Source organism: Oncorhynchus masou, chromosome 24 (assembly GCF_036934945.1).
Source record: "Oncorhynchus masou masou isolate Uvic2021 chromosome 24, UVic_Omas_1.1, whole genome shotgun sequence".
Classification (NCBI taxonomy): Eukaryota; Metazoa; Chordata; class Actinopteri; order Salmoniformes; family Salmonidae; genus Oncorhynchus; species Oncorhynchus masou.
The window spans coordinates 56,914,588-56,926,669 of NC_088235.1; positions in this window are offsets into that span (position 1 = coordinate 56,914,588).

The window sequence follows — 12,082 nt, forward strand, 5'->3', positions numbered from 1 at the left end:
TCCACGGATTGTGAATATTGAACAGTAGGAAACATCCCAGAATGAAATATGGCGGCCACTCCAATTAATATGAAATGTTACGTTTTGTATGGTATGTAGGCTATTAATTTGTGGATGTCCATCATCCATTTTGCATATGTTACAAATTACAAGTCATATATTTTACAATTGCAATTCGTACAATATGTTACGAATAGCAATCCATACAATATGTTATACATTTCAAAACGTATGATATGTTACGAATTCCAATTGTGTGGCAAAAGTGGCTAATGTTAGATAGGGTAGGGCATAGGGTTAAGGTTAGGTTTAGGAGTTAGGTTAAAGGGGAAGGGTTAGCTAACATGCTAAGTATTTGCAAAGTTGTTAAATAACTAAAATGTTACAGTTGTCCATGATGACATTCGAACACGCAACCTTTGGTTAGCTCGACATATACGTTGTTGTATAAAACAGATGATTAAGTCATCTTCTGTCTTGTGTAACCATACTTAACGTAATATAACATTAAGTTGAGTGTCCCGAATTTACATTTACTATGTTACGTCTATGAGACCTATGAGACCAGGCTGCATAGTATAATATAACAGTTAACTTATACTGCAATATATATTATCCCTTTAGAGTCCTTTGAAAATTCAAATGTAAAGTTGCTGCCATCTGCTGTACTGTATGGGTATGTCCTGCACAATGTGGACAAAAACACAGCTTCTCTTAGAAATTCAATACAACACATAATTTTATGCCTAAGCATTTATTAAAATTTAAGAGTGTTCTGTTGGGGAGTAACTGATTACATGTAAGCATGTACATGTAATCTGATAACTAAAAACTGTAATCAGGTACATTACCAGCGGTAATATTGTCATCAGATTACAGATACTTTTGAAAAACTAGTTAATTACTTATTTGATTACTTTTAAAACCAGAAAGGTTTGCGAAAAAATACATGAAGACACCTTTCTGTTCTCACTCACATTCAATTCAGCATTGAAAAAAGGTGCAAGTGTACTCCACCTGAGAGAGTCTGATCACAAGGCATACCACTATAAATGACACACCAAATGTGCTTGATGGATCCTTCTCGTCTTCTTCTAATGCCATTCAAGGGGCAAGTAATCCAATAAAATGAATCAGATTACATTACCGAGTTTGAGTAATCCAAAGGTTACGTTACTGATTGCAATTTGACAGGTAACTGTAAATGATTACATTTAGAATGTAACTTATCAAATTAACGTGGATTGTTTTTAATAATGGCAATAAAAATAAAATAAAAAAGGCATAGAAACCGTAAATTACTTGATAACAGAAAATAAATGTATTTCAATGACAGAGTTAAAAATACATTTTTTGACTGACCAGTGTTGATAGTTTCAAATACATGCAATTTAAAATTCACGAAATTTCGATTTTATATATTTTAGACAACTGCTCAACCTTGAGGGAATCTTACTTGAGTCAGAAAATGATGTTCATATGATAGGTAAAATGTTCAAAACCTTGCAGTGAGCATATTCAATTGACAATCTCTTAGAAAAAATAAACTATTCGAACCAAGACCTGAAAAGAACTGATGTTGGCACAAAATGGAGGGAAAGTTGGAGCATAGCGAACGAAATTACGGTTAACGAATTTGTACGATGAATCCAGTATAAAGATAATGTATAGAATGTACTATACAAAAGACAAAATTCACACATTTTACATCATAACGGCAGAGGTATGTCCAGGTCCTGCCGCAGAACAAATCAGTTGGACCGGCGTTTGATTTCCACAGGCAGGAAATACCTCACATTTTTTTATGGGTGTAATGGTAAATACCAGACAGCTAATCAGCCTCAAAGAAGTGAAGTATTTTTAATTCATTAATTTAGACCAGAGTAATTATATAGTTGTGGCAAAACATACACTTACTTTAGGGGAAGCCAGCACCCGAACAGTGCACTGTGCAATCACCAGCTTTCCTTTCCAATTTGCAAGATGCTGAAACCAGAGATCTGTATATAGTTTATTTATTTATTTTTTATTTAACCTTTATTTAACCAGGTAGGCTAGTTGAGAACAAGTTCTCATTTGCAACTGTGACCTGGCCAAGATAAAGCGTAGCAATTAGACACATACAACAACACAGAGTTACACATGGAATAAACAAAACGAACAGTCAATAATACAGTAGAACAAAATAAAACAAAATGTCTATATACAGTGAGTGCAAATGAGGTAAGTTAAGGAAATAAATAGGCCATGGTGGCGAAGTAATTACAATATAGCAATTAAACACTGGAATGGTAGATCGGCAGAAGATGAATGTGCAGGTAGAGATACTGGGGTGCAAAGGAGCAAAATAAATAAATGCCAGTATGGGGATGAGGTAGGTAGATAGATGGGCTGTTTACAGATGGGCTATGTACATGTGCAGTGATCTGTAAGCTGCTCTGACAGCTGGTGCTTCAAGCTAGTGAGGGAGATGTGAGTCTCCAGCTTCAGAGATTTTTGCAATTCGTTCCAGTCATGGGCAGCAGATAACTGGAAGGAAAGACAACCAAACGAGGAATTGGCTTTGGGGGTGACCAGTGAGATATGCCTGCTGGATCGCGTGCTACGAGTGGGTGCTGCTATGGTGACCAGTGAGCTAAGATAAGGCGGGGCTTTACCTAGCAGAGACCTGTAGCCAGTGGATTTGGCGACGAGTATGAAGCGAGGGTCAACCAACGAGAGCGTACAGGTCGCAATGGTGGGTAGTGTATGGGGCTTTGGTGACAAAACGGATGGCACTGTGATAGACTGCATCCAGTTTGTTGAGTAGAGTGTTGGAGGCTATTTTATAGATGACATCACCAAAGTCGGGGATCGGTAGGATGGTCAGCTTTACGAGGGTATGTTTGGCAGCATGAGTGAAGGATGCTTCGTTGCGATAAAGGAAGCCGATTCTAGATTTAATTTTGGATTGGAGATACTTAATGTGAGTCTGGAAGGAGCATTTACAGTCTAACCAGACACCCAGATATTTGTAGTTGTCCACGTATTCTAAGTCAGAGACGTCCAGAGTAGTGATGCTGGACGGGCGGGCAGTGATCGATTGAATAGCATGCATTTAGTTTTACTTGCGTTTAAGAGCAGTTGGAGGCCACAGAAGGAGAGTTGTATGGCTTTGAAGCTCGTCTGGAGGTTAGTTAACACAGTGTCCAAGGAGGGGCCATAAGTATACAGAATGGTGTTGTCTGCGTAGAGGTGGATCAGAGAATCACCAGCAGCAAGAGCAACATCATTGATGTATACAGAAAAGAGAGTCGGCCCGAGAATTGAACCCTGTGGCACATCGAAAGAGAATGTCAGAGGTCCGGGCAACAGTCCCTCCGATTTGACACACTGAACTCTATCAGAAAAGTAGTTGGTAAACCAGGCGAGGCAATCATTTGAGAAACCAAGGCTGTCGAGTCTGCCAATAAGAATGTTGTGATTGACAGAGTCGAAAGCCTTGGCTAGGTAGATGAATACGGCTGCACGGTAATTTCTCTTATCGATGGCAGTTATGATGTCGTTTATAACCTTGAGCGTGGCTGAGGTGCACCCATGACCAGCTCTGAAACCAGATTGCATAGTGGAGATGGTATGGTGGGATTCGAAATGGTCAGTAATCTGTTTGTTAACTTGGCTTTCGAAGACCTTAGAAAGACAGGGTAGGATAGATATAGGTCTGTAGCAGTTTGGGTCTAGAGTGTCACCCCCTTTGAAGAGGGGGATGACTGCGGCAGCTTTCCAATCTTTGGGAATCTCAGACGATACGAAAGAGAGGTTCAACAGGCTAGTAATAGGGGTTGCAACAATTTCGGCAGATAATTTTAGAAAGAGAGGGTCCAGATTGTCTAGCCCGGCTGATTTGTAGGGGTCCAGATTTTGCAGCTCTTTCAGAACATCAGCTATCTGGATTTGGGTAAAGGAGAAATGGTGGGGGCTTTGGCGGGTTGCTGTGGAGGGTGCCGGGCAGTTGACCGGGGTAGGGGTAGCCAAGTGGAAAGCATGGCCAGCCGTAGAGAAATGCTTATTGAAATTCTCAATTATAGTGGATTTATCGGTGGTGACAGTGTTTCCTAGCCTCAGAGCAGTGAGCAGCTGGGAGGAGGTGCTCTTATTCTCCATGGACTTTACGGTGTCCCAGAACTTTTTTGAGTTAGTACTACAGGATACAAATTTCTGTTTGAAAAGCTTGCCTTAGCTTTTCTAACTGCCTGTGTATATTTGTTCCTAACTTCCCTGAAAAGTTGCATATCACGGGGGCTATTCAATGCTAATGCAGAACGACACAGGATGTTTTTGTGCTGGTCAAGGGCAGACAGGTCTGGAGTGAACCAAGGACTATATCTATTCCTAGTTCTAAATTTTTTGATAGGGGCATGCTTATTTAAGATGGTGAGGAAGGCACTTTTAAAGAATAGCCAGGCATCATCTACTGATGGGTGAGGTCAATGTCATTCCAGGATACCCCAGCCAGGTCGATTAGAAAGGCCTGCTCGCAGAAATGTTTCAGGGAGCGTTTGACAGTGATGAGGGGTGGTCGTTTGGTCGCAGACCCATTACGGATGCAGGCAATGAGGCAGTGATCGCTGAGATCTTGATTGAAAACAGCAGAGGTGTATTTGGAGGGTGAGTTAGTTAGGATGACATCTATGAGGGTGCCTGTGTTTACTGATTTGGGGTTGTACCTGGTAGGTTCATTGATAATTTGTGTGAGATTGAAGGCATCAAGCTTAGTTTGTAGGATGGCCGGGGTGTTAAGCATGTCCCAGTTTAGGTCACCTGGTAGCACAAGCTCAGAAGATAGATGGGGGACAATCAATTCACATATGGTATCGAGAGCACAGCTGGGGGCAGAAGTCTATAGCAAGCGGCAACAGTGAGAGACTTGTTTCTGGAAAGGTGCATTTTTAGAAGTAGAAGCACAAATTGTTTCGGTACAGACTTAGATAGCCTGCAGAGTTCTGTATTACTATCTTTGCAGTAGATTGCAACGCTCCCCCCTTTGGCAGTTCTATCTTGGCGGAAAACGTTATAGTTAGGAATGGAAATTTCAAGGTTTTTGGTGGTTTTCCTAAGCCAGGATTCAGACACGGCTAAGACGTCTGGGTTGGCAGAGTGTGCTAAAGCAGTGAGTAAAACAAATTTAGGGAGTAGGCTTCTAATGTTAACATGCCTGAAACCAAGGCTTTTACGTTTACAGAAGTCAACAAATGAGTGCACCTGTGGGGTGGGAGTGGAGCTAGGCACTGCAGGACCTGGATTAACCTCCACATCACCAGAGGAACAGACGAGAAGTAGGATAAGGGTACAGCTAAAGAGTATACGAACTGGCCGTTTAGCACGTTCAGAAGAGAGTAAAAGGAGATATCGTACTATTTTTGTCAAAACAGCATCAGATACATGGTTTACACATGCTAAGACCGAGGGGCGCTGTTTCGCTCGATCAGATGTTTTATATGAGATTGATGCGTCTTTCTGTCGATACGTGTCTCAGTCAAATAAATCAATATTTCAATATTTTAGTTGGACGGGCAAGGAGGTACGGTAGTGCGGGCCAGGCCTCCTAAGGCACTCCAATTATAACGCCGGCCCAAGTCATGTCTTAAGTGTAAAGTAATAATGAGTCAATAATCAAAAATCCAACCATGCTTTCTGGGAATGCTGTAAAGTCCGGAAGTTGTGAGCGGAGGTTGAAAGTTGGCTGTCAGAAGTATTATAATGAACATTTACCTTTAACCCATCTGTCTGCTTATTACAATACATTGCATATGGGGTGTAGTGAGATACCCGACGGGTTGTAAACAAAAAACGTGGAAATTAATCACTCTGCCATCATTAATTACAATGGAAAAATCAAATTATTTATTATTTAAATAATGAAAGTGCTGGGCTACGGAGAGAAAAAAATGGTGCAGTTTCAGGCTTTGTGGGGGAAAGTGATGTGTGCTAGTGGGTCTGGGCAGGTGTGATCAGTTGATGTTTGTTTGATGATGTCGTTTGCGTGTGTATGCTTTGTATTGTTTTTAAAATACAATATTTTGGTCTAGGTTCGGCCAGAATTGATGCACAAAATTGGGCACGTACGACAGCTAAGGCGAGGCGAGGGAACAACCAATGGTGGCGTGATACTGACAACATTGAAATGTCCATGTTAGTTATGCTAAGCTAGCCAGTCTAATAGACATCAATACAAATAGTGGGGTGTTTAAATTGTGTATTTTGTTGTAGGTGGTACAGAATCTGATTCCACCCACATGCTCTTCCAACCTCTAGCTCTGTACAAGGTGAAGGTAAGTTGGCATATTTACTAAGGCCACTCAATTTACAGTAAGCATGGTATAAAAATGAATTGGGTAGTGTTTGTTATGGGGTTCCAAGTGTTTTTTTAACCTTTTCTTTTTGTAAAACCCGGGTTATCTGGAGCCATTCCCCAGTGCCCTGCTGAAAAATACCCCAAAGCATTTTGGATACACGCATGAGGGAGCGGACACACCTTCCTGTTATGGAGCACAACAAGATTGTGGGACATAAACCAGAAAGGGGCACTTGAAGGATATAAAATAAAGACAACATGACACAACCACCTCATTTACAGACAGTACTTTGAGATGAGAAAGTTTTTTTGGTTGTGCAGGGTTCTGCTTAGACAGTAAATGTATTGTTGCCTATGAGTGCGATTGAGGTGCCATTTCTCCTTAATCTCCAACACAACTATTCATACTGTGTAAGAACTTCCTTCCAAAGACTTTTTACACTTTCTTTATTCACCAAGCCCATTCACTGTGTTGACTGATCTTTCCTCTCTAAAGCAGCTCCCAATGTCCCCTCATTGTCCCTAAACAATACGCTAAATGGTCCCATTCTGTTGACACCTTTACCAACAAAGGCATGTTGCCCTACATCCCTTCCACAAAAAGTGTAAAATGCTTACACCACAACCATGTCTTTCCAGCAGACGAGCAGTACCAGCAAATCTTCTGCAAGAGGACCAAACAGTTGTTGGTTAAGAAGCCCTACACCACTTTTGGCAGAGTCTTATCCAGCTCGCCACTTACCGCAGACAGGACAAGAACATTCGCCATAAGCGCAAAGTCTCAGCTTCCCCAACCCACCAATGCCGAACACCATTGCCAGTGTACAGAAGCCGGATAAAGGACTATGGCTGCATTTACACAGTCGGCCCAATTCTTATCTTTTTTTCACTAATTGGTATTTTGACCAATCAGATTAGCTCTGAAAAAGATATGTGATTAAGACCAAATAGTGGGAAAAAAGTTCACTATTGGGCTGCTTCTGTAAACACAGCCAGTGTGTCTCAGCATAAGACCATGTGTAGAACATGGGTCTCCAACCCTGTTCCTGGAGAGCTACCCTCCTTTATGTTTTTGCTCCCACCCCAGTTGTAACTAACCTGGTTCAGCTTATCAACCAGCTAATTATTAAAATCAGGTGTGCTAGATTATGGTTGAGGGAAAATTTACAGGATGTTAGCTCTCCATTAAAAGGGTTGTAGAGCCCTGATGCAGAATCACCATGAGATAAATATGGATATTTTCTTTCAAAATATCTTGGAAAATTGTATGCCTTTATGGATTCAGAGAATATATTTATATTGCCTGTACAGGGCTATGTAGCATCAAACAGATGCTCGACATTGTTTTTGTCAAAATCTAAAATACAAGGGTACACTATTTAATGCTAAATCAAGTAAAAAACTAAAACATTGTATGAACACTGTATTACAGTTCAGTGTGTCTGGGTGTTTCTCAGGAGTAGAGACACAAGTGCAGGGCACTGTAGCTACATATTGTTACACCAGATAATGTGATTTACCCAAAGATTCTTGCAGACATCGTCTAATTTCAGGTCTTCTCTCATTGATCGAGACAGGTGGGTGTGCACCCCAAAAAGCTGCATGGCATGATAACCAAGACCTGCTTCGATTAATGAGAGAAGACTTGAAATATACAAGATGGCGGCTTACAAATTGATGAATTATGTCATGGAGCAAAAAGTATTTTATTAACAGAGCATTTTTAAAAATCTAAACTGACCCCCTGCAACTGGATGCAGACATTTTATGAGACTCTTGTTTCCCTGAATCAAGGATGAAGACGACATCATTAAGATTGGTTAAATTCTCTGTGCTACGTCAAACATAACCTATCCTGTAACTCCCAGTAATTGAATAGCATAAATCTTTGGTTAAATCACATTATCTGGTATAACAATCTGTAGCTAAGAACTAGTGGTCATGATGAAATTGCCATTCACAAAGAAACATACAGTATCGTCAGTGTACTAAAATTCAGGGAATACAGAGCATTCGGAAAGTATTCAGACACTTTTCCACATTTTGTTACGTTACAGCCTTATTGTAAAATGGATTAAACCGGGATAAGACAAGCAAAGCCTGCAGGCTATGTGATACAATTAGTAAAAAATAGGTAACACAGGTAATTTTAAAGAATATCCTTCTTCTATAATTATGTACTGGTAGAAGGGATTATAGTGTGGACATGTAGGGCCCAAAGGGATGTGTACAATACATGTTTTGTGGGAACTAACGTCTGGCTGCAGCCAGTACTGTATGTGACAACGACGAAGCAGTCATGTCAAGACTATAGAACCTGACAAAAGTGTGAGGTGTGGCACAAGAAGCTGCCCCACACACATCGTCCAATGTAACGACCCAAAGTAGTGTCCAGATGTTGCCACACCTCTAGTAGAACGTGCTTTAAGTCCCTCTGGGGGGAGCCTTGCTTGCAGAGGAGTATGCCAAAGAGATAGCTTCAACTATCCAGCGAAATAGTCGTTCTCTGGACAAAGCTTTACCCTGTGCTTGTGTACCAAAGCACATAAACAACTGGTCAGAGCGGCGCAGGCTGCTTTTCCGAGAACGCACGGACAGGGTGTAAAGACACACCTCTTCCTCAGAGCGGAACGGAGGAGGGAGAATGTAGCCAGATCAATAACCATATATTTAAAACCAGATGTACTAATCTTAGGCAAATAAGCGGGGTTAGGTGTCAATGTAGCCCTCCACTTGTCCTCTGAGAACACCATGCATGACTAGTGCACGGAGAAGGGCCGCCAGGTCACCTACCCATTTTGCGGAGGCAAGGGCTAATAGTAGTGCTGTTTTAAATTAAACGAGAGGAATTTTTATTTGATTATGTCTCTATGCTTGAAAGGAGAGTTAGTTAACGCATCCAGAACTGTGAACAAATCCCATCTGGGTAATAGACAACGTGTAGGCGGCCGCAGACGACAGTTGCCCTTCATAAACCGAGAGGCCAAAATGTGGCTTCCTATCTATATCAGAGTGGAAAGCCAATATAGCAGCCAAATAGACCTTCAATGTAGAAGGAGAAAGGCTTTTATCAAATAGACTCTGAAGGAAGCTCAGTATGATACCGATACTGCAGTGAAATGAGTCTTCACTATATGCGCTTGCAAACGCATGCCACCTGTATGTGTAGAGACCTTTTTGAACGAGCCCTAGCACTCTGTATAGTCTTTATAACCGCCAGAGCTAACCCATCACTTAAGACGTTCCCGTTCAGGTACACTACATCTCCAAAAGTATGGGGACACCCCTTCAAATTAGTGGATTTGACTATTTCAGTGACACTAACAGGTGTATTAAATTGAGCAGGGAGCAGCCATGCAATCTCCATAGACGAATGTTGGCAGTAAAATGGACCGTACTGAAGAGCTCAGTGACTTTCAACGTGGCACCGTTATCGGATTCCAACATCTACAACAAGTCAGCTTGTCAAATTTCTGCCCTGCTTGGAGTGGCCCGGTCAACTGTAAGTGCTGTTATTGTGTCACTACCGAGTTCCAAACTGCCTCTGGAAGCAATGTCAGCACAAGCGCTGTTCATCGGGAGCTTCATGAAATGGCTTTCCATGGTCAAGCAGCCGCACACAAGCCTGAGATCACCATGCACAATGCCAAGCATCGGCTGGAGTGGTGTAAAGCTCGCCACCATTGGACATTGGAGCAGTGTTCTCCGGAGTGATGAATCACATTTCACCATCTGGTAAGTCCAGCAGACTAATCTGGTTTTGGCAAATGCCAGGAGAACACTACCTGCCCGAATGCATAGTGCCAACTGTACATTTTGGTGGAGGAGGAATAATGGTCTGGGGCTGTTTTTCATGGTTCGGGCTAGGCCCCTTTTTTAAAAATCTCTTTATTTAACTAGGCAAGTCAGTTAAGAACAAATTATTATTTTTAATGACGGAATAGTTCACTACCTTGTTCAGGACCAGAACAACAGATTTTTACCTTGTGAGCTCAGGAATTCGATCTTGCAACCTTTCGGTTACAAGTCCAACGCTTTAACCACTAGGCTACCTGCCACCCCCTTAGTTCCAGTGAAGGGAAATCTCAATGCTACAGCATACAAAAAAACGTTCTTCCCACTAACTAGTCGTTATGCATCTTTTTATTTGATTATTTTACCACCTTTCTTCTCCCCAATTTTGTGGTATCCTACAGGCTGGCATGGACGTCTCTCGGCTCCCGGTGTTCTGCGTCCTCGAAAGAACCAGCAGTTTGGGGAAGGGCAGAGGCAGAGTTCAGTATTGGAGAGCCGCACCTTGGCCACTCTTCCGTAAGTTCTCGCGGAGCTATACGGGAGGAGCTGGGTGGTGGAGAGATAGAGACCAGGTCCACTCGATGGCGGAGAGAAGGCAGAGGAAGCCCGGAGCAGTGGATACAGAAGAAGGGGTCCGTTACATCCACCTCTACGTGGTCCGAGGCATTGGGCGCACTCTCCGTGAAAGTCCCTCCCTGACATGAACTCGACGCACTGTTTTATCCCGGCAGGTGACGACACCTCCGTCTGAGGAGAAATAAACAGTTAAAAAACAGAAATCTGAAGGAATCCATCTGGTACCCTCACTCAAAGCATAAGAACACTGTTTGAGTGTGATTGGGAAGGCAATTATAAAATAATTACCTCAGAATCTTGTCTCCTGCAAGCGTGACGTGTTAGCTAGCTAGCTAGAATGACCGTTAGCAGTGGCAAGAAAGCTAGCTGACTCAGGCTTCTAAACAGACAGATGTCAAAGGAATCTAAAATGTCTTTGTCACTCGGTCGAAGGCGTAGGGTATCTGAAATTGAGCAATTTGGATGAAAAAAGTAAAGATGAATTTTCAGATGATAAGAATGGAGGCTTCGATAAACAGCGGTGGCTGAATAAAATAAGAATGAGACTCTCTGACAAGGCAGTGTGTGTTATCGTCTCTGGGGTGGGGCAATATGGCCCAAATTGGCTAATCACTGCCTGCCATGGCCAAGACTGGACTTCGGTGGTTTCAAAGTAGAAAATTATTCAGTGGTGCTGTCTGGAGACAGTTTATAGCATAGTACAAACTTGAGTTTGAAATTAAGTAAAACCTGGTAGGTAGGTAGGCAGACAGTAGCTATCTACCTACAGCCATGTCTATCAGGCATGCTTTGGCAAATATTATTTTATAGTAAAACCGGCTTCAGTTTTAGATTTACAATAGTAAATTGTTGTATTATTGTTTCTCCTCAATGTTTACTAGTAAATTTAGCTTGCTAGCTTGGTGGATATACATTAGTTTGGAATCTTGTGTCATGCTTATAATTTTGTGAGATTGAAATTGTTACATAGGTAGCTAGTAAAATAATTTACAGTTGTTAATGTTACACATTTGCTAACAAGTTACAAATTCAGGGTGTTGTTTGAATGAATGTATGTTTACTTGCCTGCTTCTGCCTACCACCGCTCAGTCAGATACTTAGATACTTGTATGCTCAGTCAGATTATATGCAACGCAGGACACGCTAGATAAATAGATCTAGTAATATCATCAACCATGTGTAGTTAACTAGTGATTATGATTGATTGTTTTTATAAGATAAGTTTAATGCTAGCTAGCAACTTACCTTGGCTTACTGCATCCACGTAACAGGCAGGCTCCATGTGGAGTGCAAAGAGAGAGGCAGGTCGTTATTGCGTTGGACTAGTTAACTATAAGGTTGCAAGATTGGCTCCCCCGGGATGACAATGTGAGAATC